Raw genomic sequence first — 21,572 nt, 5'->3', positions numbered from 1 at the left:
ATTTATTTGCTTTTTTTTTTTTTAACTTGCTTTATTATTTCACCACAGCCTAAAGGAAAGGCTTCCCAGCGGGCGTGCCTTTGAATGTACCCGTCATGTCATACTTACCTGGCAGGGGAGCAATAGCCATGATCCCTAAGGTGGCTCTCCCAGAGTGAGGCTGGTTCATTGCACTCCGTACCAGTTGACCTCTGCGATTTCCTCAAATGTGGGAAACTCGACTGCATAATTTATGGTAGTGGGGGACTGCGTTTGCGCTTTCCCCTGTGTTTGCTTGTTTGACAAAAATAGAGAATTCCACCAATTCTGACGAAGGAGAATTTATTTATGGTAGTGGGGGACTGCGTTCGCGCTTTCCCCTGTGTTTGCTTGTTTGACAAAAATAGAGAACTTCACCAATTCTGACGAAGGATAATTTCAGCCACGGCACCCGTCTTCTTTGGCTCTTACTTTCCACATCAAGCAGGCAGTGACAATCATTTCCTAGGCTTGATCATTTTTATTATCTATGTTTTCTGGAGACCAGTTTTAAGCCAGAATTTCACTTTTTATTTTAACTTTTCAGCTTTTTTTTCATCATTTTTTTATCCTGACTTCTTTTGATTTATTGTATGCTTCAATGCAATGGAAGAAATAAAGAATTGGAGACCTATATTACGTCTTCCAACAGAACGTAACGTTTGATTGAATTTCTGGGAAAAAAAGATTTTCTGGATCAAGGCAGTGAATTGCCGCTTGAGACAATCAGACCAAACCTTAGGAATAGCTGGGTGGTCGCTAGCACTTACTAATGAACACCATGGAATTTTGAAAAAGCCACCACAAATGTTCTTTCAGCCCTGTTGAGTGTGGATGAAGAGAAGACAGGTGCTAGGCAAGGGTCATTCCTATCGATGGAGTCATGAAATGTGTGACTTTGGGGACGAACGTAGACCAGCGGATTGTGTACTCTGCCTAATGGCTGCTGTAGTAGAATCTTGGCAAAACTGTTTCCAAAGAGAGAAAAAAAAATGTACAAGCTTTGCTGCAAGATATGGTTGCCCTCACTCTCTGTTATAGGTTTGGAACCATTCCAAGATGCCATATAAGAAGACCGAGGAATTTGTTGGGGTTTAAGCTTCCCTGTAGGAGGAAGTGGGCCTAATTAGAATATTGCCTCCCATAATCCTTTGCAATGGCTTATGGTCATGAACTTTTTCTCACCGCTGTCTTAAAGTTTCCTTACGTGGTAGCTCTTAAAAGCTGGCCCACTTGAACAGCTAGCTTTGCGCAGTGGCAGTATCGTAGCCCATGAGGTCAATCCGAGGCGTGATTATTGCTAATTGAAAACTTTACCAAATACCCCGCCATGATGACTTGAAATACAGTCAGCATTGGCAATATTTGACAGGCTCTAAGGAGACTGAAAGATTGGTTTAATAAAAGTTTATGGCGCCCCATGTCTAGGGCGTGTCTTACGTGACTCCCGTTTCTTCCTGAGCTCTGTTGCACCATTCCTTCCGCTGGCTTCTTAGCATTTCCCTTTTACCTTTCTCTCCCACTGAATTCACTTGTTTCCGGCAGCACACTATTCTCACTACATGCTACGAATTCCCATCCTTCGGCTCATTGGCCTAGCATTTGCCTTTATGCAAATTGCTCCTTCGCACCCTGAATCCAGCTCAATTATTCACACCTAACCACCTGAAGGCACTAAAATTACTGGTAGCTAAGGAAAACAACGATCCGCCACGAGGTTTGGTAATCTTTTGTAGCCTTCTATCATTTGGATTATTTATTTGCTTTTTTTTTTTTTAACTTGCTTTATTATTTCACCACAGCCTAAAGGAAAGGCTTCCCAGCGGGCGTGCCTTTGAATGTACCCGTCATGTCATACTTACCTGGCAGGGGAGCAATAGCCATGATCCCTAAGGTGGCTCTCCCAGAGTGAGGCTGGTTCATTGCACTCCGTACCAGTTGACCTCTGCGATTTCCTCAAATGGTGGAAACTCGACTGCATAATTTATGGTAGTGGGGGACTGCGTTCGCGCTTTCCCCTGTGTTTGCTTGTTTGACAAAAATAGAGAACTTCACCAATTCTGACGAAGGATAATTTCAGCCACGGCACCTGTCTTCTTTGGCTCTTACTTTCCACATCAAGCAGGCAGTGACAATCATTTCCTAGGCTTGATCATTTTTATTATCTATGTTTTCTGGAGACCAGTTTTAAGCCAGAATTTCACTTTTTATTTTAACTTTTCAGCTTTTTTTTCATCATTTTTTTATCCTGACTTCTTTTGATTTATTGTATGCTTCAATGCAATGGAAGAAATAAAGAATTGGAGACCTATATTACGTCTTCCAACAGAACGTAACGTTTGATTGAATTTCTGGGAAAAAAAGATTTTCTGGATCAAGGCAGTGAATTGCCGCTTGAGACAATCAGACCAAACCTTAGGAATAGCTGGGTGGTCGCTAGCACTTACTAATGAACACCATGGAATTTTGAAAAAGCCACCACAAATGTTCTTTCAGCCCTGTTGAGTGTGGATGAAGAGAAGACAGGTGCTAGGCAAGGGTCATTCCTATCGATGGAGTCATGAAATGTGTGACTTTGGGGACGAACGTAGACCAGCGGATTGTGTACTCTGCCTAATGGCTGCTGTAGTAGAATCTTGGCAAAACTGTTTCCAAAGAGAGAAAAAAAAATGTACAAGGTTTGCTGCAAGATATGGTTGCCCTCACTCTCTGTTATAGGTTTGGAACCATTCCAAGATGCCATATAAGAAGACCGAGGAATTTGTTGGGGTTTAAGCTTCCCTGTAGGAGGAAGTGGGCCTAATTAGAATATTGCCTCCCATAATCCTTTGCAATGGCTTATGGTCATGAACTTTTTCTCACCGCTGTCTTAAAGTTTCCTTACGTGGTAGCTCTTAAAAGCTGGCCCACTTGAACAGCTAGCTTTGCGCAGTGGCAGTATCGTAGCCCATGAGGTCAATCCGAGGCGTGATTATTGCTAATTGAAAACTTTACCAAATACCCCGCCATGATGACTTGAAATACAGTCAGCATTGGCAATATTTGACAGGCTCTAAGGAGACTGAAAGATTGGTTTAATAAAAGTTTATGGCGCCCCATGTCTAGGGCGTGTCTTACGTGACTCCCGTTTCTTCCTGAGCTCTGTTGCACCATTCCTTCCGCTGGCTTCTTAGCATTTCCCTTTTACCTTTTTCTCCCACTGAATTCACTTGTTTCCGGCAGCACACTATTCTCACTACATGCTACGAATTCCCATCCTTCGGCTCATTGGCCTAGCATTTGCCTTTATGCAAATTGCTCCTTCGCACCCTGAATCCAGCTCAATTATTCACACCTAACCACCTGAAGGCACTAAAATTACTGGTAGCTAAGGAAAACAACGATCAGCCACGAGGTTTGGTAATCTTTTGTAGCCTTCTATCATTTGGATTATTTATTTGCTTTCTTTTTTTTTTAACTTGCTTTATTATTTCACCACAGCCTAAAGGAAAGGCTTCCCAGCGGGCGTGCCTTTGAATGTACCCGTCATGTCATACTTACCTGGCAGGGGAGCAATAGCCATGATCCCTAAGGTGGCTCTCCCAGAGTGAGGCTGGTTCATTGCACTCCGTACCAGTTGACCTCTGCGATTTCCTCAAATGTGGGAAACTCGACTGCATAATTTATGGTAGTGGGGGACTGCGTTCGCGCTTTCCCCTGTGTTTGCTTGTTTGACAAAAATAGAGAACTTCACCAATTCTGACGAAGTTTAATTTCAGCCACGGCACCCGTCTTCTTTGGCTCTTACTTTCCACATCAAGCAGGCAGTGACAATCATTTCCTAGGCTTGATCATTTTTATTATCTATGTTTTCTGGAGACCAGTTTTAAGCCAGAATTTCACTTTTTATTTTAACTTTTCAGCTTTTTTTTCATCATTTTTTTATCCTGACTTCTTTTGATTTATTGTATGCTTCAATGCAATGGAAGAAATAAAGAATTGGAGACCTATATTACGTCTTCCAACAGAACGTAACGTTTGATTGAATTTCTGGGAAAAAAAGATTTTCTGGATCAAGGCAGTGAATTGCCGCTTGAGACAATCAGACCAAACCTTAGGAATAGCTGGGTGGTCGCTAGCACTTACTAATGAACACCATGGAATTTTGAAAAAGCCACCACAAATGTTCTTTCAGCCCTGTTGAGTGTGGATGAAGAGAAGACAGGTGCTAGGCAAGGGTCATTCCTATCGATGGAGTCATGAAATGTGTGACTTTGGGGACGAACGTAGACCAGCGGATTGTGTACTCTGCCTAATGGCTGCTGTAGTAGAATCTTGGCAAAACTGTTTCCAAAGAGAGAAAAAAAAATGTACAAGGTTTGCTGCAAGATATGGTTGCCCTCACTCTCTGTTATAGGTTTGGAACCATTCCAAGATGCCATATAAGAAGACCGAGGAATTTGTTGGGGTTTAAGCTTCCCTGTAGGAGGAAGCGGGCCTAATTAGAATATTGCCTCCCATAATCCTTTGCAATGGCTTATGGTCATGAACTTTTTCTCACCGCTGTCTTAAAGTGTCCTTACGTGGTAGCTCTTAAAAGCTGGCCCACTTGAACAGCTAGCTTTGCGCAATGGCAGTATCGTAGCCCATGAGGTCAATCCGAGGCGTGATTATTGCTAATTGAAAACTTTACCCAATACCCCGCCATGATGACTTGAAATACAGTCAGCATTGGCAATATTTGACAGGCTCTAAGGAGACTGAAAGATTGGTTTAATAAAAGTTTATGGCGCCCCATGTCTAGGGCGTGTCTTACGTGACTCCCGTTTCTTCCTGAGCTCTGTTGCACCATTCCTTCCGCTGGCTTCTTAGCATTTCCCTTTTACCTTTCTCTCCCACTGAATTCACTTGTTTCCGGCAGCACACTATTCTCACTACATGCTACGAATTCCCATCCTTCGGCTCATTGGCCTAGCATTTGCCTTTATGCAAATTGCTCCTTCGCACCCTGAATCCAGCTCAATTATTCACACCTAACCACCTGAAGGCACTAAAATTACTGGTAGCTAAGGAAAACAACGATCAGCCACGAGGTTTGGTAATCTTTTGTAGCCTTCTATCATTTGGATTATTTATTTGCTTTTTTTTTTTTTAACTTGCTTTATTATTTCACCACAGCCTAAAGGAAAGGCTTCCCAGCGGGCGTGCCTTTGAATGTACCCGTCATGTCATACTTACCTGGCAGGGGAACAATAGCCATGATCCCTAAGGTGGCTCTCCCAGAGTGAGGCTGGTTCATTGCACTCCGTACCAGTTGACCTCTGCGATTTCCTCAAATGTGGGAAACTCGACTGCATAATTTATGGTAGTGGGGGACTGCGTTCGCGCTTTCCCCTGTGTTTGCTTGTTTGACAAAAATAGAGAACTTCACCAATTCTGACGAAGGAGAATTTATTTATGGTAGTGGGGGACTGCGTTCGCGCTTTCCCCTGTGTTTGCTTGTTTGACAAAAATAGAGAACTTCACCAATTCTGACGAAGGATAATTTCAACCACGGCACCCGTCTTCTTTGGCTCTTACTTTCCACATCAAGCAGGCAGCGACAATCATTTCCTAGGCTTGATCATTTTTATTATCTATGTTTTCTGGAGACCAGTTTTAAGCCAGAATTTCACTTTTTATTTTAACTTTTCAGCTTTTTTTTCATCATTTTTTTATCCTGACTTCTTTTGATTTATTGTATGCTTCAATGCAATGGAAGAAATAAAGAATTGGAGACCTATATTACGTCTTCCAACAGAACGTAACGTTTGATTGAATTTCTGGGAAAAAAAGATTTTCTGGATCAAGGCAGTGAATTGCCGCTTGAGACAATCAGACCAAACCTTAGGAATAGCTGGGTGGTCGCTAGCACTTACTAATGAACACCATGGAATTTTGAAAAAGCCACCACAAATGTTCTTTCAGCCCTGTTGAGTGTGGATGAAGAGAAGACAGGTGCTAGGCAAGGGTCATTCCTATCGATGGAGTCATGAAATGTGTGACTTTGGGGACGAACGTAGACCAGCGGATTGTGTACTCTGCCTAATGGCTGCTGTAGTAGAATCTTGGCAAAACTGTTTCCAAAGAGAGAAAAAAAATTGTACAAGGTTTGCTGCAAGATATGGTTGCCCTCACTCTCTGTTATAGGTTTGGAACCATTCCAAGATGCCATATAAGAAGACCAAGGAATTTGTTGGGGTTTAAGCTTCCCTGTAGGAGGAAGCGGGCCTAATTAGAATATTGCCTCCCATAATCCTTTGCAATGGCTTATGGTCATGAACTTTTTCTCACCGCTGTCTTAAAGTGTCCTTACGTGGTAGCTCTTAAAAGCTGGCCCACTTGAACAGTTAGCTTTGCGCAGTGGCAGTATCGTAGCCCATGAAGTCAATCCGAGGCGTGATTATTGCTAATTGAAAACTTTACTCAATACCCCGCCATGATGACTTGAAATACAGTCAGCATGGCAATTTTGACAGGCTCTAAGGAGACTGAAAGATTGGTTTAAGAAAAGTTTATGGCGCCCCATGTCCAGGGCGTGTCTTACGTCACTCCCGTTTCTTCCTGAGCTCTGTTGCACCATTCCTTCCGCTGGCTTCTTAGCATTTCTCTTTTACCTTTCTCTCCCACTGAATCCACTTGTTTCCGGCAGCACACTATTCTCACTCCATGCTATGAATTCCCATCCTTCGGCTCATTGGCCTAGCATTTGCCTTTATGCAAATTGCTCCTTCGCACCCTGAATCCAGCTCAATTATTCACACCTAACCACCTGAAGGCACTAAAATTACTGGTAGCTAAGGAAAACAACGATCAGCCACGAGGTTTGGTAATCTTTTGTAGCCTTCTATCATTTGGATTATTTATTTGCTCTTCTTTTTTTTTTTTTTTTACTTGCTTTATTATTTCACCACAGCCTAAAGGAAAGGCTTCCCAGCGGGCGTGCCTTTGAATGTACCCGTCATGTCATACTTACCTGGCATTGCACTCCGTACCAGTTTACCTCTGCGATTTCCTCAAATGTGGGAAAATCGACTGCATAATTTATGGTAGTGGGGGACTGCGTTCGCGCTTTCCCCTGTGTTTGCTTGTTTGACAAAAATAGAGAACTTCACCAATTCTGACGAAGGATAATTTCAGCCACGGCACCCGTCTTCTTTGGCTCTTACTTTCCGCATCAAGCAGGCAGCGACAATCATTTCCTAGGCTTGATCATTTTTATTATCTTTGTTTTCTGGAGACCAGTTTTAAGCCAGAATTTCACTTTTTATTTTAACTTTTCAGCTTTTTTTTCATCATTTTTTTATCCTGACTTCTTTTGATTTATTGTATGCTTCAATGCAATGGAAGAAATAAAGAATTGGAGACCTATATTACGTCTTCCAACAGAACGTAACGTTTGATTGAATTTATGGGAAAAAAAGATTTTCTGGATCAAGGCAGTGAATTGCCGCTTGAGACAATCAGACCAAACCTTAGGAATAGCTGGGTGGTCGCTTAGGCACTGAACTGCTAAGGTACTTTCAAGATGGCCGCTCTACAGAGACCATGGGGAAAGAGCACAGGCACTCATGCACCCACTTACCCCCTGGAGGCCCTCGACAGACTCTGTCTGAGCCTCTGCTCAGTACTGTGCGATCGGGGAATACCCTACAATCGAGCAGCTAGAGTGGTGGCCTCGTGGATCCGCCCTGCAACCTGCCGACGCCATTATGGGCTTTCGCTTCAGGCATTCAAAGCGACCATCCGACCACGCAGGCACCAAAACCCGCTATGGCGGGAAACCAAACCATGCTACCTGGGCGCACGCACCCGCTCCCACACACACAGGAGCCAGGACACCAAGCAACCCCTAAACCCCGGCGGATCACCTGAGCGAGGAACCCCGGATCAGCGCGGCACTGCTCTGTTTCTCTCCGGGGAGATAGCTGAACGCCGTGCTGTTACACAGGAGACAGCCTCACAGAAACATGCCCAGAAGAGCTCCGGTCATGCAGTGATACATCTGATCGGATCAGACTCGGCTGAGGACCGGCACCTGTTACAGAGCACCACGCTGGGTCATAGAATGGACTACCCACTAAAGCACACCAGTGGTATTGGGTGAAGGACGACAGCTACCTGCGTTCCGGCTACCAGCCTGGTCACAGCAGGATTTCAGGCGTTCTCACAGTGCTGTAATTAGCTGAACGCCAAGAGACACAAATGCTTCTTACATTTGATTTGTTTTCATGCCCATCTCGTGTCCTGTATGCACAGTATACTCCTATCGCAATTTTTACGACCTACTACCATAGCATAGCATGTTTACCTAGAAATCAGATTGCATAAACACTACCTACTCTTGCACAAAAACTAAAACTAACATGTATTACTCTGCTCGAAAATTACTTTTTCATAATGCGCAGCTGGATGTCAGAATATGTTATATTTAAATGTGTTCACACATTATACCTGCTTGCTATCAGCTAGTATTACAACACGTAGTTTAAGTTCAGTTAGCATGATACCTGGATTACCTATATACGCCTTACAACTAGCAAATGCATACCAGCTGACTCATAGTTTAACCTACGCTGTATTTTACTGTCGGTACATTAAGAATAGTTAATACACTGTTAATTTAGCATGTTACATACCGGATCTTATGATCCATAGCTTGTATTTTCATACTACAGTTTAAACTTTAAAAAATGTTATACTGTTAGCAACCTATGACAGCCCTGTCTATTTCTCTCTTGTAAATTAATCTTATGCTATTGCCACTCGCAAGGTCTAATCTACAGAATTACTCAGCATCACTTTATCATATATAAAAATGTGCCGTTAATCCTAATGCACCAACTGTATTATCTGTGTATAAGCACGAGGAATGCTGTTGGGGCACCACGAGCCTGCATGTTATTCATTCACAGCACAATAAAAATAAAGAATTTAAAAAAAAAAAAAAAAAAAAGAATTGGAGACCTATATAACGTCTTCCAACAGAACATAACGTTTGATTGAATTTCTGGGAAAAAAAGATTTTCTGGATCAAGGCAGTGAATTGCCGCTTGAGACAATCAGACCAAACCTTAGGAATAGCTGGGTGGTCGCTAGCACTTACTAATGAACACCATGGAATTTTGAAAAAGCCACCACAAATGTTCTTTCAGCCCTGTTGAGTGTGGATGAAGAGAAGACAGGTGCTAGGCAAGGGTCATTCCTATCGATGGAGTCATGAAATGTGTGACTTTGGGGACGAACGTAGACCAGCGGATTGTGTACTCTGCCTAATGGCTGCTGTAGTAGAATCTTGGCAAAACTGTTTCCAAAGAGAGAAAAAAAATTGTACAAGGTTTGCTGCAAGATATGGTTGCCCTCACTCTCTGTTATAGGTTTGGAACCATTCCAAGATGCCATATAAGAAGACCAAGGAATTTGTTGGGGTTTAAGCTTCCCTGTAGGAGGAAGCGGGCCTAATTAGAATATTGCCTCCCATAATCCTTTGCAATGGCTTATGGTCATGAACTTTTTCTCACCGCTGTCTTAAAGTGTCCTTACATGGTAGCTCTTAAAAGCTGGCCCACTTGAACAGTTAGCTTTGCGCAGTGGCAGTATCGTAGCCCATGAGGTCAATCCGAGGCGTGATTATTGCTAATTGAAAACTTTACCCAATACCCCGCCATGATGACTTGAAATACAGTCAGCATTGGCAATTTTTGACAGGCTCTAAGGAGACTGAAAGATTGGTTTAATAAAAGTTTATGGCGCCCCATGTCTAGGGCGTGTCTTACGTGACTCCCGTTTCTTCCTGAGCTCTGTTGCACCATTCCTTCCGCTGGCTTCTTAGCATTTCCCTTTTACCTTTCTCTCCCACTGAATCCATTTGTTTCCGGCAGCACACTATTCTCACTCCATGCTACGAATTCCCATCCTTCGGCTCATTGGCCTAGCATTTGCCTTTATGCAAATTGCTCCTTCGCACCCTGAATCCAGCTCAATTATTCACACCTAACCACCTGAAGGCACTAAAATTACTGGTAGCTAAGGAAAAAAACGATCAGCCACGAGGTTTGGTAATCTTTTCTAGCCTTCTATCATTTGGATTATTTATTTGCTCTTCTTTTTTTTTTTTAAACTTGCTTTATTATTTCACCACAGCCTAAAGGAAAGGCTTCCCAACGGGCGTGCCTTTGAATGTACCCATCATGTCATACTTACCTGGCAGGGGAGCAATAGCCATGATCCCTAAGGTGGCTCTCCCAGAGTGAGGCTGGTTCATTGCACTCCGTACCAGTTGACCTCTGCGATTTCCTCAAATGTGGGAAACTCGACTGCATAATTTATGGTAGTGGGGGACTGCGTTCGCGCTTTCCCCTGTGTTTGCTTGTTTGACAAAAATAGAGAGCTTCACCAATTCTGACGAAGGATAATTTCAGCCAGGGCACCCGTCTTCTTTGGCTCTTACTTTCTGCATCAAGCAGGCAGCGACAATCATTTCCTAGGCTTGATCATTTTTATTATCTATGTTTTCTGGAGACCAGTTTTAAGCCAGAATTTCACTTTTTATTTTAACTTTTCAGCTTTTTTTTCATCATTTTTTTATCCTGACTTCTTTTGATTTATTGTATGCTTCAATGCAATGGAAGAAATAAAGAATTGGAGACCTATATTACATCTTCCAACAGAACGTAACGTTTGATTGAATTTCTGGGAAAAAAAGATTTTCTGGATCAAGGCAGTGAATTGCCGCTTGAGACAATCAGACCAAACCTTAGGAATAGCTGGGTGGTCGCTAGCACTTACTAATGAACACCATGGAATTTTGAAAAAGCCACCACAAATGTTCTTTCAGCCCTGTTGAGTGTGGATGAAGAGAAGACAGGTGCTAGGCAAGGGTCATTCCTATCGATGGAGTCATGAAATGTGTGACTTTGGGGACGAACGTAGACCAGCGGATTGTGTACTCTGCCTAATGGCTGCTGTAGTAGAATCTTGGCAAAACTGTTTCCAAAGAGAGAAAAAAAATTGTACAAGGTTTGCTGCAAGATATGGTTGCCCTCACTCTCTGTTATAGGTTTGGAACCATTCCAAGATGCCATATAAGAAGACCGAGGAATTTGTTGGGGTATAAGCTTCCCTGTAGGAGGAAGCGGGCCTAATTAGAATATTGCCTCCCATAATCCTTTGCAATGGCTTATGGTCATGAACTTTTTCTCACCGCTGTCTTAAAGTGTCCTTACGTGGTAGCTCTTAAAAGCTGGCCCACTTGAACAGCTAGCATTGCGCAGTGGCAGTATCGTAGCCCATGAGGTCAATCCGAGGCGTGATTATTGCTAATTGAAAACTTTACCCAATACCCCGCCATGATGACTTGAAATACAGTCAGCATTGGCAATTTTTGACAGGCTCTAAGGAGACTGAAAGATTGGTTTAATAAAAGTTTATGGCGCCCCATGTCCAGGGCGTGTCTTACGTGACTCCCGTTTCTTTCTGAGCTCTGTTGCACCATTCCTTCCGCTGGCTTCTTAGCATTTCCCTTTTACCTTTCTCTCCCACTGAATCCACTTGTTTCCGGCAGCACACTATTCTCACTCCATGCTACGAATTCCCATCCTTCGGCTCATTGGCCTAGCATTTGCCTTTATGCAAATTGCTCCTTCGCACCCTGAATCCAGCTCAATTATTCACACCTAACCACCTGAAGGCACTAAAATTACTGGTAGCTAAGGAAAACAACGATCAGCCACGAGGTTTGGTAATCTTTTGTAGCCTTCTATCATTTGGATTATTTATTTGCTCTTCTTTTTTTTTTTTTTTTTTACTTGCGTTATTATTTCACCACAGCCTAAAGGAAAGGCTTCCCAGCGGGCGTGCCTTTGAATGTACCCATCATGTCATACTTACCTGGCAGGGGAGCAATAGCCATGATCCCTAAGGTGGCTCTCCCAGAGTGAGGCTGGTTCATTGCACTCCGTACCAGTTGACCTCTGCGATTTCCTCAAATGTGGGAAAATTGACTGCATAATTTATGGTAGTGGGGGACTGCGTTCGCGCTTTCCCCTGTGTTTGCTTGTTTGACAAAAATAGAGAACTTCACCAATTCTGACGAAGGATAATTTCAGCCACGGTACCCGTCTTCTTTGGCTCTTACTTTCTGCATCAAGCAGGCAGCGACAATCATTTCCTAGGCTTGATCATTTTTATTATCTTTGTTTTCTGGAGACCAGTTTTAAGCCAGAATTTCACTTTTTATTTTAACTTTTCAGCTTTTTTTTCATCATTTTTTTATCCTGACTTCTTTTGATTTATTGTATGCTTCAATGCAATGGAAGAAATAAAGAATTGGAGACCTATATTACGTCTTCCAACAGAACGTAACGTTTGATTGAATTTATGGGAAAAAAAGATTTTCTGGATCAAGGCAGTGAATTGCCGCTTGAGACAATCAGACCAAACCTTAGGAATAGCTGGGTGGTCGCTAGCACTTACTAATGAACACCATGGAATTTTGAAAAAGCCACCACAAATGTTCTTTCAGCCCTGTTGAGTGTGGATGAAGAGAAGACAGGTGCTAGGCAAGGGTCATTCCTATCGATGGAGTCATGAAATGTGTGACTTTGGGGACGAACGTAGACCAGCGGATTGTGTACTCTGCCTAATGGCTGCTGTAGTAGAATCTTGGCAAAACTGTTTCCAAAGAGAGAAAAAAAATTGTACAAGGTTTGCTGCAAGATATGGTTGCCCTCACTCTCTGTTATAGGTTTGGAACCATTCCAAGATGCCATATAAGAAGACCAAGGAATTTGTTGGGGTTTAAGCTTCCCTGTAGGAGGAAGCGGGCCTAATTAGAATATTGCCTCCCATAATCCTTTGCAATGGCTTATGGTCATGAACTTTTTCTCACCGCTGTCTTAAAGTGTCCTTACATGGTAGCTCTTAAAAGCTGGCCCACTTGAACAGTTAGCTTTGCGCAGTGGCAGTATCGTAGCCCATGAGGTCAATCCGAGGCGTGATTATTGCTAATTGAAAACTTTACCCAATACCCCGCCATGATGACTTGAAATACAGTCAGCATTGGCAATTTTTGACAGGCTCTAAGGAGACTGAAAGATTGGTTTAATAAAAGTTTATGGCGCCCCATGTCTAGGGCGTGTCTTACGTGACTCCCGTTTCTTCCTGAGCTCTGTTGCACCATTCCTTCCGCTGGCTTCTTAGCATTTCCCTTTTACCTTTCTCTCCCACTGAATCCATTTGTTTCCGGCAGCACACTATTCTCACTCCATGCTACGAATTCCCATCCTTCGGCTCATTGGCCTAGCATTTGCCTTTATGCAAATTGCTCCTTCGCACCCTGAATCCAGCACAATTATTCACACCTAACCACCTGAAGGCACTAAAATTACTGGTAGCTAAGGAAAAAAACGATCAGCCACGAGGTTTGGTAATCTTTTCTAGCCTTCTATCATTTGGATTATTTATTTGCTCTTCTTTTTTTTTTTTTTAAACTTGCTTTATTATTTCACCACAGCCTAAAGGAAAGGCTTCCCAGCGGGCGTGCCTTTGAATGTACCCGTCATGTCATACTTACCTGGCAGGGGAGCAATAGCCATGATCCCTAAGGTGGCTCTCCCAGAGTGAGGCTGGTTCATTGCACTCCGTACCAGTTGACCTCTGCGGTTTCCTCAAATGTGGGAAACTCGACTGCATAATTTATGGTAGTGGGGGACTGCGTTCGCGCTTTCCCCTGTGTTTGCTTGTTTGACAAAAATAGAGAGCTTCACCAATTCTGACGAAGGATAATTTCAGCCAGGGCACCCGTCTTCTTTGGCTCTTACTTTCCGCATCAAGCAGGCAGCGACAATCATTTCCTAGGCTTGATCATTTTTATTATCTATGTTTTCTGGAGACCAGTTTTAAGCCAGAATTTCACTTTTTATTTTAACTTTTCAGCTTTTTTTTCATCATTTTTTTATCCTGACTTCTTTTGATTTATTGTATGCTTCAATGCAATGGAAGAAATAAAGAATTGGAGACCTATATTACGTCTTCCAACAGAACGTAACGTTTGATTGAATTTATGGGAAAAAAAGATTTTCTGGATCAAGGCAGTGAATTGCCGCTTGAGACAATCAGACCAAACCTTAGGAATAGCTGGGTGGTCGCTAGCACTTACTAATGAACACCATGGAATTTTGAAAAAGCCACCACAAATGTTCTTTCAGCCCTGTTGAGTGTGGATGAAGAGAAGACAGGTGCTAGGCAAGGGTCATTCCTATCGATGGAGTCATGAAATGTGTGACTTTGGGGACGAACGTAGACCAGCGGATTGTGTACTCTGCCTAATGGCTGCTGTAGTAGAATCTTGGCAAAACTGTTTCCAAAGAGAGAAAAAAAATTGTACAAGGTTTGCTGCAAGATATGGTTGCCCTCACTCTCTGTTATAGGTTTGGAACCATTCCAAGATGCCATATAAGAAGACCAAGGAATTTGTTGGGGTTTAAGCTTCCCTGTAGGAGGAAGCGGGCCTAATTAGAATATTGCCTCCCATAATCCTTTGCAATGGCTTATGGTCATGAACTTTTTCTCACCGCTGTCTTAAAGTGTCCTTACATGGTAGCTCTTAAAAGCTTGCCCACTTGAACAGTTAGCTTTGCGCAGTGGCAGTATCGTAGCCCATGAGGTCAATCCGAGGCGTGATTATTGCTAATTGAAAACTTTACCCAATACCCCGCCATGATGACTTGAAATACAGTCAGCATTGGCAATTTTTGACAGGCTCTAAGGAGACTGAAAGATTGGTTTAATAAAAGTTTATGGCGCCCCATGTCTAGGGCGTGTCTTACGTGACTCCCGTTTCTTCCTGAGCTCTGTTGCACCATTCCTTCCGCTGGCTTCTTAGCATTTCCCTTTTACCTTTCTCTCCCACTAAATCCATTTGTTTCCGGCAGCACACTATTCTCACTCCATGCTACGAATTCCCATCCTTCAGCTCATTGGCCTAGCATTTGCCTTTATGCAAATTGCTCCTTCGCACCCTGAATCCAGCTCAATTATTCACACCTAACCACCTGAAGGCACTAAAATTACTGGTAGCTAAGGAAAAAAACGATCAGCCACGAGGTTTGGTAATCTTTTCTAGCCTTCTATCATTTGGATTATTTATTTGCTCTTCTTTTTTTTTTTTTAAACTTGCTTTATTATTTCACCACAGCCTAAAGGAAAGGCATCCCAGTGGGCGTGCCTTTGAATGTACCCGTCATGTCATACTTACCTGGCAGGGGAGCAATAGCCGTGATCCCTAAGGTGGCTCTCCCAGAGTGAGGCTGGTTCATTGCACTCCGTACCAGTTGACCTCTGCGATTTCCTCAAATGTGGGAAACTCGACTGCATAATTTATGGTAGGGGGGGACTGCGTTCGCGCTTTCCCCTGTGTTTGCTTGTTTGACAAAAATAGAGAGCTTCACCAATTCTGACGAAGGATAATTTCAGCCAGGGCACCCGTCTTCTTTGGCTCTTACTTTCCGCATCAAGCAGGCAGCGACAATCATTTCCTAGGCTTGATCATTTTTATTATCTTTGTTTTCTGGAGACCAGTTTTAAGCCAGAATTTCACTTTTTATTTTAACTTTTCAGCTTTTTTTTCATCATTTTTTTATCCTGACTTCTTTTGATTTATTGTATGCTTCAATGCAATGGAAGAAATAAAGAATTGGAGACCTATATTACGTCTTCCAACAGAACGTAACGTTTGATTGAATTTATGGGAAAAAAAGATTTTCTGGATCAAGGCAGTGAATTGCCGCTTGAGACAATCAGACCAAACCTTAGGAATAGCTGGGTGGTCGCTAGCACTTACTAATGAACACCATGGAATTTTGAAAAAGCCACCACAAATGTTCTTTCAGCCCTGTTGAGTGTGGATGAAGAGAAGACAGGTGCTAGGCAAGGGTCATTCCTATCGATGGAGTCATGAAATGTGTGACTTTGGGGACGAACGTAGACCAGCGGATTGTGTACTCTGCCTAATGGCTGCTGTAGTAGAATCTTGGCAAAACTGTTTCCAAAGAGAGAAAAAAAATTGTACAAGGTTTGCTGCAAGATATGGTTGCCCTCACTCTCTGTTATAGGTTTGGAACCATTCCAAGATGCCATATAAGAAGACCAAGGAATTTGTTGGGGTTTAAGCTTCCCTGTAGGAGGAAGCGGGCCTAATTAGAATATTGCCTCCCATAATCCTTTGCAATGGCTTATGGTCATGAACTTTTTCTCACCGCTGTCTTAAAGTGTCCTTACATGGTAGCTCTTAAAAGCTGGCCCACTTGAACAGTTAGCTTTGCGCAGTGGCAGTATCGTAGCCCATGAGGTCAATCCGAGGCGTGATTATTGCTAATTGAAAACTTTACCCAATACCCCGCCATGATGACTTGAAATACAGTCAGCATTGGCAATTTTTGACAGGCTCTAAGGAGACTGAAAGATTGGTTTAATAAAAGTTTATGGCGCCCCATGTCTAGGGCGTGTCTTACGTGACTCCCGTTTCTTCCTGAGCTCTGTTGCACCATTCCTTCCGCTGGCTTCTTAGCATTTCTCTTTTACCTTTCTCTTCCACTGAATCCACTTGTTTCCGGCAGCACACTATTCTCACTCCATGCTATGAATTCCCATCCTTCGGCTCATTGGCCTAGCATTTGCCTTTATGCAAATTGCTCCTTCGCACCCTGAATCCAGCTCAATTATTCACACCTAACCACCTGAAGGCACTAAAATTACTGGTAGCTAAGGAAAACAACGATCAGCCACGAGGTTTGGTAATCTTTTGTAGCCTTCTATCATTTGGATTATTTATTTGCTCTTCTTTTTTTTTTTTTTTTACTTGCTTTATTATTTCACCACAGCCTAAAGGAAAGGCTTCCCAGCGGGCGTGCCTTTGAATGTACCCGTCATGTCATACTTACCTGGCATTGCACTCCGTACCAGTTTACCTCTGCGATTTCCTCAAATGTGGGAAAATCGACTGCATAATTTATGGTAGTGGGGGACTGCGTTCGCGCTTTCCCCTGTGTTTGCTTGTTTGACAAAAATAGAGAACTTCACCAATTCTGACGAAGGATAATTTCAGCCACGGCACCCGTCTTCTTTGGCTCTTACTTTCCGCATCAAGCAGGCAGCGACAATCATTTCCTAGGCTTGATCATTTTTATTATCTTTGTTTTCTGGAGACCAGTTTTAAGCCAGAATTTCACTTTTTATTTTAACTTTTCAGCTTTTTTTTCATCATTTTTTTATCCTGACTTCTTTTGATTTATTGTATGCTTCAATGCAATGGAAGAAATAAAGAATTGGAGACCTATATTACGTCTTCCAACAGAACGTAACGTTTGATTGAATTTATGGGAAAAAAAGATTTTCTGGATCAAGGCAGTGAATTGCCGCTTGAGACAATCAGACCAAACCTTAGGAATAGCTGGGTGGTCGCTTAGGCACTGAACTGCTAAGGTACTTTCAAGATGGCCGCTCTACAGAGACCATGGGGAAAGAGCACAGGCACTCATGCACCCACTTACCCCCTGGAGGCCCTCGACAGACTCTGTCTGAGCCTCTGCTCAGTACTGTGCGATCGGGGAATACCCTACAATCGAGCAGCTAGAGTGGTGGCCTCGTGGATCCGCCCTGCAACCTGCCGACGCCATTATGGGCTTTCGCTTCAGGCATTCAAAGCGACCATCCGACCACGCAGGCACCAAAACCCGCTATGGCGGGAAACCAAACCATGCTACCTGGGCGCACGCACCCGCTCCCACACACACAGGAGCCAGGACACCAAGCAACCCCTAAACCCCGGCGGATCACCTGAGCGAGGAACCCCGGATCAGCGCGGCACTGCTCTGTTTCTCTCCGGGGAGATAGCTGAACGCCGTGCTGTTACACAGGAGACAGCCTCACAGAAACATGCCCAGAAGAGCTCCGGTCATGCAGTGATACATCTGATCGGATCAGACTCGGCTGAGGACCGGCACCTGTTACAGAGCACCACGCTGGGTCATAGAATGGACTACCCACTAAAGCACACCAGTGGTATTGGGTGAAGGACGACAGCTACCTGCGTTCCGGCTACCAGCCTGGTCACAGCAGGATTTCAGGCGTTCTCACAGTGCTGTAATTAGCTGAACGCCAAGAGACACAAATGCTTCTTACATTTGATTTGTTTTCATGCCCATCTCGTGTCCTGTATGCACAGTATACTCCTATCGCAATTTTTACGACCTACTACCATAGCATAGCATGTTTACCTAGAAATCAGATTGCATAAACACTACCTACTCTTGCACAAAAACTAAAACTAACATGTATTACTCTGCTCGAAAATTACTTTTTCATAATGCGCAGCTGGATGTCAGAATATGTTATATTTAAATGTGTTCACACATTATACCTGCTTGCTATCAGCTAGTATTACAACACGTAGTTTAAGTTCAGTTAGCATGATACCTGGATTACCTATATACGCCTTACAACTAGCAAATGCATACCAGCTGACTCATAGTTTAACCTACGCTGTATTTTACTGTCGGTACATTAAGAATAGTTAATACACTGTTAATTTAGCATGTTACATACCGGATCTTATGATCCATAGCTTGTATTTTCATACTACAGTTTAAACTTTAAAAAATGTTATACTGTTAGCAACCTATGACAGCCCTGTCTATTTCTCTCTTGTAAATTAATCTTATGCTATTGCCACTCGCAAGGTCTAATCTACAGAATTACTCAGCATCACTTTATCATATATAAAAATGTGCCGTTAATCCTAATGCACCAACTGTATTATCTGTGTATAAGCACGAGGAATGCTGTTGGGGCACCACGAGCCTGCATGTTATTCATTCACAGCACAATAAAAATAAAGAATTTAAAAAAAAAAAAAAAAAAAAAGAATTGGAGACCTATATAACGTCTTCCAACAGAACATAACGTTTGATTGAATTTCTGGGAAAAAAAGATTTTCTGGATCAAGGCAGTGAATTGCCGCTTGAGACAATCAGACCAAACCTTAGGAATAGCTGGGTGGTCGCTAGCACTTACTAATGAACACCATGGAATTTTGAAAAAGCCACCACAAATGTTCTTTCAGCCCTGTTGAGTGTGGATGAAGAGAAGACAGGTGCTAGGCAAGGGTCATTCCTATCGATGGAGTCATGAAATGTGTGACTTTGGGGACGAACGTAGACCAGCGGATTGTGTACTCTGCCTAATGGCTGCTGTAGTAGAATCTTGGCAAAACTGTTTCCAAAGAGAGAAAAAAAATTGTACAAGGTTTGCTGCAAGATATGGTTGCCCTCACTCTCTGTTATAGGTTTGGAACCATTCCAAGATGCCATATAAGAAGACCAAGGAATTTGTTGGGGTTTAAGCTTCCCTGTAGGAGGAAGCGGGCCTAATTAGAATATTGCCTCCCATAATCCTTTGCAATGGCTTATGGTCATGAACTTTTTCTCACCGCTGTCTTAAAGTGTCCTTACATGGTAGCTCTTAAAAGCTGGCCCACTTGAACAGTTAGCTTTGCGCAGTGGCAGTATCGTAGCCCATGAGGTCAATCCGAGGCGTGATTATTGCTAATTGAAAACTTTACCCAATACCCCGCCATGATGACTTGAAATACAGTCAGCATTGGCAATTTTTGACAGGCTCTAAGGAGACTGAAAGATTGGTTTAATAAAAGTTTATGGCGCCCCATGTCTAGGGCGTGTCTTACGTGACTCCCGTTTCTTCCTGAGCTCTGTTGCACCATTCCTTCCGCTGGCTTCTTAGCATTTCCCTTTTACCTTTCTCTCCCACTGAATCCATTTGTTTCCGGCAGCACACTATTCTCACTCCATGCTACGAATTCCCATCCTTCGGCTCATTGGCCTAGCATTTGCCTTTATGCAAATTGCTCCTTCGCACCCTGAATCCAGCTCAATTATTCACACCTAACCACCTGAAGGCACTAAAATTACTGGTAGCTAAGGAAAAAAACGATCAGCCACGAGGTTTGGTAATCTTTTCTAGCCTTCTATCATTTGGATTATTTATTTGCTCTTCTTTTTTTTTTTTAAACTTGCTTTATTATTTCACCACAGCCTAAAGGAAAGGCTTCCCAACGGGCGTGCCTTTGAATGTACCCATCATGTCATACTTACCTGGCAGGGGAGCAATAGCCATGATCCCTAAGGTGGCTCTCCCAGAGTGAGGCTGGTTCATTGCACTCCGTACCAGTTGACCTCTGCGATTTCCTCAAATGTGGGAAACTCGACTGCATAATTTATGGTAGTGGGGGACTGCGTTCGCGCTTTCCCCTGTGTTTGCTTGTTTGACAAAAATAGAGAGCTTCACCAATTCTGACGAAGGATAATTTCAGCCAGGGCACCCGTCTTCTTTGGCTCTTACTTTCTGCATCAAGCAGGCAGCGACAATCATTTCCTAGGCTTGATCATTTTTATTATCTATGTTTTCTGGAGACCAGTTTTAAGCCAGAATTTCACTTTTTATTTTAACTTTTCAGCTTTTTTTTCATCATTTTTTTATCCTGACTTCTTTTGATTTATTGTATGCTTCAATGCAATGGAAGAAATAAAGAATTGGAGACCTATATTACGTCTTCCAACAGAACGTAACGTTTGATTGAATTTCTGGGAAAAAAAGATTTTCTGGATCAAGGCAGTGAATTGCCGCTTGAGACAATCAGACCAAACCTTAGGAATAGCTGGGTGGTCGCTAGCACTTACTAATGAACACCATGGAATTTTGAAAAAGCCACCACAAATGTTCTTTCAGCCCTGTTGAGTGTGGATGAAGAGAAGACAGGTGCTAGGCAAGGGTCATTCCTATCGATGGAGTCATGAAATGTGTGACTTTGGGGACGAACGTAGACCAGCGGATTGTGTACTCTGCCTAATGGCTGCTGTAGTAGAATCTTGGCAAAACTGTTTCCAAAGAGAGAAAAAAAATTGTACAAGGTTTGCTGCAAGATATGGTTGCCCTCACTCTCTGTTATAGGTTTGGAACCATTCCAAGATGCCATATAAGAAGACCGAGGAATTTGTTGGGGTATAAGCTTCCCTGTAGGAGGAAGCGGGCCTAATTAGAATATTGCCTCCCATAATCCTTTGCAATGGCTTATGGTCATGAACTTTTTCTCACCGCTGTCTTAAAGTGTCCTTACGTGGTAGCTCTTAAAAGCTGGCCCACTTGAACAGCTAGCATTGCGCAGTGGCAGTATCGTAGCCCATGAGGTCAATCCGAGGCGTGATTATTGCTAATTGAAAACTTTACCCAATACCCCGCCATGATGACTTGAAATACAGTCAGCATTGGCAATTTTTGACAGGCTCTAAGGAGACTGAAAGATTGGTTTAATAAAAGTTTATGGCGCCCCATGTCCAGGGCGTGTCTTACGTGACTCCCGTTTCTTTCTGAGCTCTGTTGCACCATTCCTTCCGCTGGCTTCTTAGCATTTCCCTTTTACCTTTCTCTCCCACTGAATCCACTTGTTTCCGGCAGCACACTAT

General features: G+C 43.0%; 20 non-coding genes and 2 pseudogenes across 20 annotated transcripts; all 22 read left to right on the top strand.

The window, feature by feature from the left end:
* The first annotated feature begins 100 nt into the window (after window positions 1–100).
* Window positions 101–267, top strand: LOC134590267 (U1 spliceosomal RNA). Its single transcript, XR_010087216.1, has one exon. It is a non-coding gene; the product is annotated as a U1 spliceosomal RNA (small nuclear RNA).
* Window positions 268–1,261: 994 nt separating this feature from the next.
* On the top strand, window positions 1,262–1,402 carry LOC134593517 (U4 spliceosomal RNA). Its single transcript, XR_010089987.1, has one exon. It is a non-coding gene; the product is annotated as a U4 spliceosomal RNA (small nuclear RNA).
* Window positions 1,403–1,872: 470 nt separating this feature from the next.
* Window positions 1,873–2,039, top strand: LOC134590781 (U1 spliceosomal RNA). Its single transcript, XR_010087655.1, has one exon. It is a non-coding gene; the product is annotated as a U1 spliceosomal RNA (small nuclear RNA).
* Window positions 2,040–2,938: 899 nt separating this feature from the next.
* On the top strand, window positions 2,939–3,079 carry LOC134593515 (U4 spliceosomal RNA). The gene has a single exon (XR_010089986.1). It is a non-coding gene; the product is annotated as a U4 spliceosomal RNA (small nuclear RNA).
* A 471-nt stretch (window positions 3,080–3,550) lies between these two features.
* On the top strand, window positions 3,551–3,717 carry LOC134589668 (U1 spliceosomal RNA). The gene has a single exon (XR_010086708.1). It is a non-coding gene; the product is annotated as a U1 spliceosomal RNA (small nuclear RNA).
* An 899-nt stretch (window positions 3,718–4,616) lies between these two features.
* On the top strand, window positions 4,617–4,757 carry LOC134593570 (U4 spliceosomal RNA). The gene has a single exon (XR_010090033.1). It is a non-coding gene; the product is annotated as a U4 spliceosomal RNA (small nuclear RNA).
* A 470-nt stretch (window positions 4,758–5,227) lies between these two features.
* Window positions 5,228–5,394, top strand: LOC134590712 (U1 spliceosomal RNA). Its single transcript, XR_010087595.1, has one exon. It is a non-coding gene; the product is annotated as a U1 spliceosomal RNA (small nuclear RNA).
* A 994-nt stretch (window positions 5,395–6,388) lies between these two features.
* On the top strand, window positions 6,389–6,527 carry LOC134593861 (U4 spliceosomal RNA). Its single transcript, XR_010090282.1, has one exon. It is a non-coding gene; the product is annotated as a U4 spliceosomal RNA (small nuclear RNA).
* A 477-nt stretch (window positions 6,528–7,004) lies between these two features.
* On the top strand, window positions 7,005–7,117 carry LOC134591611 (U1 spliceosomal RNA; annotated as a pseudogene).
* Window positions 7,118–9,615: 2,498 nt separating this feature from the next.
* On the top strand, window positions 9,616–9,756 carry LOC134592110 (U4 spliceosomal RNA). The gene has a single exon (XR_010088784.1). It is a non-coding gene; the product is annotated as a U4 spliceosomal RNA (small nuclear RNA).
* Window positions 9,757–10,231: 475 nt separating this feature from the next.
* Window positions 10,232–10,398, top strand: LOC134589667 (U1 spliceosomal RNA). The gene has a single exon (XR_010086707.1). It is a non-coding gene; the product is annotated as a U1 spliceosomal RNA (small nuclear RNA).
* An 899-nt stretch (window positions 10,399–11,297) lies between these two features.
* LOC134593154 (U4 spliceosomal RNA) lies at window positions 11,298–11,438 on the top strand. Its single transcript, XR_010089677.1, has one exon. It is a non-coding gene; the product is annotated as a U4 spliceosomal RNA (small nuclear RNA).
* A 479-nt stretch (window positions 11,439–11,917) lies between these two features.
* Window positions 11,918–12,084, top strand: LOC134590808 (U1 spliceosomal RNA). The gene has a single exon (XR_010087679.1). It is a non-coding gene; the product is annotated as a U1 spliceosomal RNA (small nuclear RNA).
* An 899-nt stretch (window positions 12,085–12,983) lies between these two features.
* Window positions 12,984–13,124, top strand: LOC134592109 (U4 spliceosomal RNA). The gene has a single exon (XR_010088783.1). It is a non-coding gene; the product is annotated as a U4 spliceosomal RNA (small nuclear RNA).
* Window positions 13,125–13,601: 477 nt separating this feature from the next.
* On the top strand, window positions 13,602–13,768 carry LOC134590454 (U1 spliceosomal RNA). The gene has a single exon (XR_010087376.1). It is a non-coding gene; the product is annotated as a U1 spliceosomal RNA (small nuclear RNA).
* Window positions 13,769–14,667: 899 nt separating this feature from the next.
* LOC134592108 (U4 spliceosomal RNA) lies at window positions 14,668–14,808 on the top strand. The gene has a single exon (XR_010088782.1). It is a non-coding gene; the product is annotated as a U4 spliceosomal RNA (small nuclear RNA).
* Window positions 14,809–15,284: 476 nt separating this feature from the next.
* On the top strand, window positions 15,285–15,451 carry LOC134590437 (U1 spliceosomal RNA). The gene has a single exon (XR_010087361.1). It is a non-coding gene; the product is annotated as a U1 spliceosomal RNA (small nuclear RNA).
* Window positions 15,452–16,350: 899 nt separating this feature from the next.
* LOC134592107 (U4 spliceosomal RNA) lies at window positions 16,351–16,491 on the top strand. Its single transcript, XR_010088781.1, has one exon. It is a non-coding gene; the product is annotated as a U4 spliceosomal RNA (small nuclear RNA).
* A 477-nt stretch (window positions 16,492–16,968) lies between these two features.
* LOC134591610 (U1 spliceosomal RNA) lies at window positions 16,969–17,081 on the top strand (annotated as a pseudogene).
* A 2,499-nt stretch (window positions 17,082–19,580) lies between these two features.
* LOC134592106 (U4 spliceosomal RNA) lies at window positions 19,581–19,721 on the top strand. The gene has a single exon (XR_010088780.1). It is a non-coding gene; the product is annotated as a U4 spliceosomal RNA (small nuclear RNA).
* Window positions 19,722–20,196: 475 nt separating this feature from the next.
* Window positions 20,197–20,363, top strand: LOC134589665 (U1 spliceosomal RNA). Its single transcript, XR_010086706.1, has one exon. It is a non-coding gene; the product is annotated as a U1 spliceosomal RNA (small nuclear RNA).
* Window positions 20,364–21,262: 899 nt separating this feature from the next.
* On the top strand, window positions 21,263–21,403 carry LOC134593153 (U4 spliceosomal RNA). The gene has a single exon (XR_010089676.1). It is a non-coding gene; the product is annotated as a U4 spliceosomal RNA (small nuclear RNA).
* The last annotated feature ends 169 nt before the right edge of the window (window positions 21,404–21,572 follow it).

Source organism: Pelobates fuscus, chromosome 2 (genome assembly GCF_036172605.1).
Source record: "Pelobates fuscus isolate aPelFus1 chromosome 2, aPelFus1.pri, whole genome shotgun sequence".
NCBI lineage: Eukaryota > Metazoa > Chordata > Amphibia > Anura > Pelobatidae > Pelobates > Pelobates fuscus.
Note: the sequence above shows the minus strand (reverse complement) of the source record. Positions and strands in the feature narration are given on the sequence as shown.